This window comes from Ursus maritimus, unplaced genomic scaffold (assembly GCF_017311325.1).
Source record: "Ursus maritimus isolate PB19 unplaced genomic scaffold, ASM1731132v1 scaffold_22, whole genome shotgun sequence".
Classification (NCBI taxonomy): Eukaryota; Metazoa; Chordata; class Mammalia; order Carnivora; family Ursidae; genus Ursus; species Ursus maritimus.
The window spans coordinates 9,787,361-9,796,210 of record NW_024424675.1 but is presented as its reverse complement, the minus strand read 5'-3'; the positions used below and the strand labels follow the sequence as shown (position 1 = coordinate 9,796,210).

General features: G+C 37.3%; 1 protein-coding gene across 3 annotated transcripts in view; it reads left to right on the top strand.

Moving 5' to 3' along the window:
- Window positions 1-8,850, top strand: part of MACROD2 (mono-ADP ribosylhydrolase 2) — a 1,912,358-nt gene that overhangs the window by 299,898 nt on the left and 1,603,610 nt on the right. The window lies entirely within an intron of this gene.

The following is an 8,850-nucleotide window of genomic DNA, read 5'->3' as shown; positions in this document are numbered from 1 at the left end:
GGGCAATTTCCAACAAATAATACTATTTGTTTTAGTTTTAGAGGTTCGCAACATTGTCCTTTGTGCTTTTAAATAAGTTTCTATGAATGTGTGTTTCTGAAGGAGGCCAGCTAATTGTCTTTCCCAGGAGTATTTGATTGTGGTCTCTTCATTAGTTTCATTTAGTTTATCTATTTCTGTGCTTCTTTGATAGCAGTTTGACCTTCTGAGTTCCCCTCCAAGAATGGGTGATATCAAAGTAGAAGGTGAACCCTTGATAAGAGGTATATTGACCCCTATTGTTCTGTGATTGCACTTTTGCTGGCCACTGAGGGCAGACCTATTAAATCCAGGAGTTTTAGAATTCTGATATCTGTTGAAAAGCCAATTTCTTAAAAATATTAGATAGCACAACTTAAACTGAGATTCAGCTGCTGACTTTTTGGAGGAAAGGGAGGTGGGAATAGCATAATCTCTCACTAAAGGGTGAATTTTTTTTCGGTTACTGCAAAACAAATACATGAATTAAATTATTTTATGAAATAATTCTTTCTAGAGGTTATTTTCAGATGGGAGTTGGTTATATTTAAAAAGTACTTTTTGCTTGCCCAAATTACTGTGGGCTTATATCAGTTGTGTCTCTATTCAAGCAGACCTAAAACTGGAAAGAAAGATGAATGGACAGTTTTTGGTTATAGGTAGCTAAAAGGTGGTGTACTGGCCTGGGAGTAAGGAGTTCTGAAGCTTCCATTCCCTAGGTTGCCATTTGTTATATGACTTCGTATTATGTGTTCTGGCCTTTAGTTTCATCACATGGCAAATAAAGGCAGCAGGAATTTAGTGAATGCCAATTATGTACTGTTCCTTTTTTTTTTTTTAAGATGTCGATTAAAATGTAGAAGAAGGAAAGAAGTTTTGAAAAATATAGTCTGTCCTAGAGGCACTGACTTTGAAGGCAAACTCTTAAGGTAGCCTCCATCATCCTACCCTGTCCAAAAATATATACTCTTTTGCTGCTTCCATGTGTTTTTGTTTTTTGTTTGTTTGTTTGTTTTGTTTTTGTTTTTTAATTTCCTGCTTTTATCAGCTGCCTAAAATTCTGCCAGTTGGAGGTAAACTTAAAATAATAGGTACAGCTTCTGGAAAGATTAAGAGTTGCCCTGAGTTACCATAGACTGCTTTCCTTCTTTGTTACCTAAAGGAGATTAGCTGTAATAAAGGGACGGCTGTCCCGGTTGGAGGGGGGGGAAGGCAGGCAGTTTTCAGCCTGATGCCCTTTAGGCTGTGATAGGAAAGGAGGGGCTGATTCTTGCCGCAGAGAGGACTCAGCTCAGAGAGGAGGAGCCAGTGCAGTCTAATGTTGAAGGGCCATACTCTGGCTCCATCTTGGCTTTGCCACATGACTGTAGACAAATCATTAAATCTTCCTGAGTTTATTAGCTCAGTGTCTGACTCATAGTAAGTACTCAGTGAATGGTAGCTGCCATTATTAAGATGAGGGCATCTGAGGGACATCAAGAAGTAGAAGAAGAGTACGCAAAGGGAGGTGTGCAAATAGGAGACAGCCAATGACAGGTTTTTCACGCTCATCTAAATTTCCCTTTGGAGTGGTTCCATAGCCAGAACATGGGGGAAGAGGTGCGCAAATAGGAGATTTTCTTGTTGATTTTTTTTTTTTTCCTGTTGTCCTGCTTTTCATAGCCTCATGGTTCCCAGGATTTAGAATTTAGTTGAGTTCTAGTAGATGTTTTAGGTTGAAAAGGTGTTTGTTGTTTTGTGTTCCGTTCTGTTTTGTGGGCTAGTCTGTGAATCTAATGCTGTACATGAAAAAATCACTTCAGATTGTACAGTTGGCCTGAAAATGAATTCCAGTAGCATATCCTAGTTTTAAAACTCTGCACTGGTCATATCAAAGAACTTTGTGTTTTTCTGTTTTTGTGAGAGGATATGAGACATTCCCTACTGGAGAACAGGGGAGATTGGATTTGGAATCAGGTTTCCCAGGCTCTGCCATTTACTTGTGTATCCAAGTGAAAACAACAGTAGCAACAACAAATCCAGCCTCTTTTAGAACAAACAACTCCCAGCTACAAGTGACTACAATACATAATTATTCCATGGAACAGTTTAATCCAGGAATTTTAACCTGTCTAGACTTAAGGTACCTCATTCATTCATTCACTCACTCACTCATTCATTCACTCATTCATTCACTCATTCATTCATTCACTCATTCATTCAGTATATACAAATTCATTGAACATCCCTATAAAAGAAAGTAGTAGGAATAGTTGATCCACCAAACCACCTCCAACTATGCGATTTGTGATTTAATCTTAGAATGTATTAAAGTTCTTTTAAGTCTTAGAAAGAAGCATTCTTCATTATTTTTCTTCCACTCAACATTTTTCACGAGAATTAAGTCTTCAAATTTGGGTAAAAAACAAACAAGCAAAAAAAACCCAGCTCAGGCTTTGGTATATTAAATGCCTTGGGCTATTAAGAATTTTTTTGGTTGCAAGTGATTGAAAGTCCAAGCTGTAATGTCTAAACAACAGTTGGAATCTATTGGTTCATATAACTGAGAAGTTCAAAGGTATGGTTTGGCTTCAGGTAAAGCTTGATACCGTGGCTTAAAATGTGTCAACAAAATTACAGTTTCTCTCTGGCTCATAGTGTTCTGCCTTTTTCAGTGTTGGCAACCTCCTCAGGCTATATGCAGTGGACCTTTGGCAGCTCCAGGCTTTTCCCTCAGGCAGTAAGAGTTCCACATATCACATTCCCATATTACAGTGTTCAAGGGAAGAGAGGTCACTTCCAGAAGCTCCTGTACATAGCTCTGTGATTCAACTTCTCTCAGTCCTGAGCCTATTACAGGAAGATGGGGGTGGGGGGTATGTCAGTGAGCTTAAGCCCCCTGTAATAGCTGTAGGTAGAGTCCACCCTCCTCAAACACATGGCTGAAAAAGGAGGTATGGCTCAGAGGAAGATTGGGCACTGTTAGTTTGAGAAGGAAGGGATGGATGCTGGAGATTAGCTCATTTTCAGAGGACTTGGCATGCTGCAACTTGGGCATGTTTTATAAATTTATAAACTTGAAGCTGCTCTTTTTCTTTTCTTTCTTTTTTCTTTCTTTTTTTTTTCCCTTTAAGCCAGAGTTTCTGTTTAAATTGCCAAAACATCTTTAAAAGATTTTCTATCTGTAGACCCTCTCAAGTCTAGCCCAGTTTTTTTTCTGTCAACAGGTAGTGATGCATGTCAGGGCATATCAGTACTACATCTTAACATGAGCCTATGGGATGTTAATAAAATAGAGAGAGAGAGTGCACATTCAGCTATCTATAATTCTGTGAAGTCGGGCCAGATGCTTAATGCACCAGTTAGAAACTGTACCACATCTTTCTGAACAATTCCAAAGGGTATTGGAGAAATAATTAGATTTTAGCAGGTCACAGATGCCTTAGAATACTAAAAGGTTTAAAAATGCTATATTAGACTGTTCTTCTGATATTTGCCTTTTATTAGTCAACACTTAAAATGTACCTAAAAACAATCACATATCCCTTTTAAGTATATTTCCAAAACATACTGCACTGGAGTGAGATCTGTCATTACAGGACTTGAAATAGAAATCAAAGCAAAGTCAGAGTGGTTATTTCCCTGCCTGCTTGTTTGCCCACCCCCTGGAACACCCTTTTTTCCCCCTACCCTGGGTTGGACAGTTATACTTCAGGATGGGGAGATAGGGGATTTAAAACAGCAACAACAACCACCACCACCTGAGAAAAAAAGCACCTCTTTGGCCTCTCAGGAAAGAAAAGAGGAACTGGGGTTCAGAACAGGTTAGCACTTGGCCAAAAATGATGGCGTGAGGGAGCTGGCAAAACTGAAAGCCTGCAGATCCCTACTTTCTTCCATCTTCAGGGCTTTCCTGTATGGCCTGTATGTAACGGTGCACTGTGCAACTCCCATTTACGTAGGCTGTACCCTTGACCCCTTCCTACTCCCAACGTCCTGTCATCTTTCTCTGTTTTAAAATGCAAAAAAGAGATTTTTTTTAAAATGGACCTTGGGAAAAACAGAGACTTGGACTAAGCAGAGTGAGTGAATTCTCCCTCTGGTACTTACTTTATATGGGGCCCTGGGAAAAGAGCTTCAGTTCTTTGAGCCCTAGTTCATTCATTTACAAGGATAAAGATAGGGGACCCTCATTTAACTATTATGAACTTCAATAAAGTGGTGCATATAAGAGTTCATTACTAAATCTGAGAAAGCACTTACCAAGACAGAGGTAAAACCTGTGGGTAGTTGCTTTTTATCTTCATGGTGATGAGTGGGGCCAGGATCCATTCAAAAGGCACAATCCATTAATGTTAAGTTGAGCTGTGTGTTTTAACAGTTTATCTTTGGGAATGAAACAATTTGAGAAATGCTTCTGCCTACTGTCCTGGATGCTCAGACCTTGAGATAACAGTATCTAAGACTGGTTCTGAGACTTAATTACAACCAAGAACAAATTCTTTATCCTTGGAAATTATTAGTATATAACATAGCTTTGGATGAATGGCTAACAGTTAATAAGAGCAGATGAGTATATGTCTAATTATTGAAATGGATATTTACAAACTATCGTACAAGTGCATTGCCCTGGAGCCATGTGATTCTCTTTAACAGCTGGCTCTTGGTGTTAGTCTTGACCAAAGCTGTCGTCACTTGCAAACCATCTTATTATTTCACTATTTCTGGAGTATTGGTGCTAATTTTAGGTACTCAAATAGACCTTCTGAAAGGAAGATTTCCTGAAATTGTTGTCAGATTTTTCTTATTTCTGGAAACCAGCACTGTAGTTCTCCTTCTGTTTGAGATTATCTTTTTTAAGGATTTCTGTTTCCCTGCAGTCCAGATTACTTAGGTACATAAACATGTTTAATGTCGAAAGAACGTGGCTAAAGTAGAATCAAAGGCTGTTTTATGTTATATCTGTTTTATAAATGACTGTGGAAACTGCACCTCATTGGCACCACCTAGGAGAAACAGATTTTCTGCGATTAGTATTTCTTTTCACTTGGGAACTGGTATAAATCAATTATTTGTAAGATTTTTTTAGAGGATAAAGTGTTCTCAATTGATTAGGTTTGGAGTAAGTGAATGTTTTACAATATCATCTATTCCAAAGAAAAGTAAGTTACAATTAAGTCATGTTTACCATTTGGAAATTTTCTATAAAATATAAAGCTATTTATACTTTCAGAGCATGATTCATGACAAATAAAGATGGAACTACACCTGTAGTTTCCTCTGCTTCACCTCCTTCAGACTATAAGTGATTAACCTTAAATTTGGTGAATTTAAAAGCATTTTATAATTCTTTCATTAGTTTTTATTCTTTTTGTTTGACATTTAAAATATATTAGTGCTACAAATTTTCAGATGCTTTACTAGGTTCGTATGTTTTTAAAAATTAAAATCTAGACTTGACAAGTCTTATTAGAAGTCTACAAATATTGCCAAAAATTATTTATACTTTAGTGAGTTTTTATTCTTAATAAGTAGTTTTTAGAAACAAAGGTAGAATTAATTATTTTAAAAAGCAGTACTTTTTAAAGTCAATCATTTTTGTTTGGGAGAAAGCTGAGAAGCTTTTTGGTAGTTGTTTAATTGCTGTGTTTACATAGAGGCGATATAGAGCTATTTGACTCCCTTCCCAAGCAGCCCCTCTTTGTTTTCCTCAGTAGCCCAGGGAACAGACTTGTCACTCTCAAGTGCCCCCATGTAATTCTGTCCTCCCCTTCTTCCCCAGGGCAAGCCAGAAATAAGCTTATCAGATCATATCTTACTGACAAAGAGCAAAGCTTGTTGGCTGACTAAAGAAGAGGAAAGGACAAGTAAAATATAAATGACAGGTTTGATACCAGAAATGCTAGGTTAACATTGGTTTTTCAATAGCCAAACTTTTTTTGAAAGTAGGATTTACATCTTTTTTAAAACGTTTGTTTGACTTTTACTTTATGTACAATTTTAAGCACCGTAAAAATTAAAAATTTTACCCATATCTTATATATACCCTGTAAGTGAAGTTATCAGCATCATCATTATCATTGTTGTTGGCATTGTTATTATTTGTTCCATGCGAGCAAATCTTTCTATCTTATATTTGGAAGTGGTTGGAGAAAACATCTTGCATCTTATGTGCTTCCAGAAGAGTTTTCTAAAAGAAAGTAGAAATAGCTTACTGATAGAAAGTGGAAATATTAGAAATGTAGGAATAAATTATTAAGTGTTAAGTAATTATAAGGAATTTTTATATTATAACTATATCCTGTTTTCTTGACTAGACGTTGAAAAGTTTATAAGGAACTTTTAAATTATATTTATATCCTGTCTTCTTTTTTTTTTTTTTTTTTTTAAGATTTTATTTATTTATTTGACAGAGAGAGAGACAGCCAGCAAGAGAGGGAACACAAGCAAGGGGAGTGGGAGAGGAAGAAGCAGGCTCCCAGCAGGGAAGCCTGACATGGGGCTGGATCCCAGAACACTGGGATCACGCCCTGAGCCGAAGGCAGCCACCTAGCGACTGAGCCACCCAGGTGCCCCATATATCCTGTCTTCTTTTTTTTTTTTTTTTTTTAAGATTTTATTTATTTATTTGACAGAGATAGAGACAGCCAGCGAGAGAGGGAACACAAGCAGAGGGAGTGGGAGAGGAAGAAGCAGGCTCATAGCAGAGGAGCCTGATGTGGGGCTTGATCCCAGAACGCCGGGATCACGCCCTGAGCCGAAGGCAGACGCCCAACCGCTGTGCCACCCAGGCGCCCCTATATCCTGTCTTCTTGACTAACAAACCAATATTACCATCTCCATCTAATACCAGCTGATACCTACTAATTGCATAGCAGGTGCCAGTCCTGAAGCTTATTTTGGGCACTCTGAAGATGGTATTAAGGTGGTCTTTCTGGTTCTAAGAGAAGCAGATGCTATTCAGGGTCAGAAGGGTTGCAGTTTTTAATGCACTTGATCCAACTTACCAGCATGCTTTTTGTTTTGTTTAGATTGGTTTTATTTCTAAGTTGAGGCTTTCCCAAAGCTCCAGTTCTAAGTTTACAGGAGAGTCCATGAGCCTCCCAAGTCATTATTCTACATCCAGGATTGTAATCCCCAGTATTGTAAAGACTGAGGAAGGGTCTCCTCTTCATGGCAAGGAAATCATCTGCTTTAGGAGGTTGAAAGCCGACACTTGCTGAGAAGCCTAGAATGGCCCAACTAAGCCACGACTATTAAAGAGGGATAAGTGTGTGAGGCCACACGTCACAGTCAAATCATCAATAGAGCCATTAGGAATATGGGGCAGCTTTCAGAGCTTCTGGTTTGTATCCAAATTCACATCTAGTCTACCATTGTGATGATCAGGGATATTGGCCTATGTTTTTTTTTTTTTTTTAATTGTGTCCTTGTCTAGTTTTGGTAATAAGATAAGGCTAGCTTTTAAAAATTATTTTGGACATGTTTCCTCTCTTTGTTTTTTTGGAAGTGTTTGAGAAGGATAGGTATTAAATCTTTTTGGAATGTTTGGTAGAATTCACCAGTGAAGCTGTCTCGTTCTGGACTCCTGGGGAAGCTTTTAATTACTGATTCAATATCTTTGCTAATAATTGGTCTATTCGAATTTTCTCTTTCAAGAGTCTGTCTTCAAAGATTGTTTCCAGGAATTTATCCATTTCTTCCAGGTTGACACTTAATTGTTTATAGTAGTCTCTTATGATCCTTTGTATTTCTTTGGTGTCAGTTGTAACTTACTCTCTTTTATTTCGGATATTATTTATTTGAGCCCTCTCTCTCTGTTTCTTCTGAAGGGCAGGGAAACTTCTCCTGGGAACTTACCCTACCTGGCTTTTTCTCCTATCTCATTGGTTAAAATTGAATCACATGTTAATGCCTAAATTGATTACTTACTTACAAAGCTAGATAAGACCATGATGATTGGCTGAGGTACAAGACAGGCTTCCCTCAAAGAATGTTATTGAGAGGAAGAATATACCTGAACAAAATATACTGTTAGGAAGGAAGAAGGAAAGTGGATGGCATGTAGGCAATCAGCATTGTCTGCTGTATTTCTAAAGTGGTTGTTACATTCCTGTAAGCAATACGTGAGTCCTTAATTGTCAGGCCTTTTGTTTGTTTTTGCCAGTCTAATGAGCATAAAATGGTACTCTTTGTTGTATTCTTTGGCATTTTTGTTCTCAGTGGGTTGTACACCTTTTCAGAAATTTATTGGCCCTTTGGGTTTTCTGTTCTGTGAAATGCCTGATTTATGTTCTTTGTCTTATATTCTCCTGAGTTATTTGTATTTTTCTTACTGATTTGTAGCAGTTTTAAAAATATGTTCCTAATAATAATTGTAAAGTTGTGTTGGAAGTGTCCTCTGCCAATGTATGGCTTGTCTTTATTTCTGTTTTAATTTAAAAAAAGTTTTCATAATTTAGAAATTTGTACTTTTTGTATCTCATTCAGAAAATCAGTTTTTACATCAGGGTCATAGAGATACTATTTTAAAGTAGTCTTCATCTTATTGAATTTTAAATGGATATCAACCTTTTATATAGTGTATACTAGCAGTCTCTAAAGTGATGTGGGGACTCTTCCATAGGATCTGTAGGATCAAAACTATTTTTATGGTGGTATTAAGATGTTATATGTCTTTTTCACTCTTATTCTTTTATACATGTAAAGTAGAGTCTCAAAGAGACTACATGACCTGTGATATCACAGCAAATTGAAAATGCCAAAGCAAAACTAGAAACCTAGTTTGTCTTTTATGTCAGGCATTAAAGTGATTTGCAGAGATGTAAAACAATGCTGTCTTCTGAATAAATC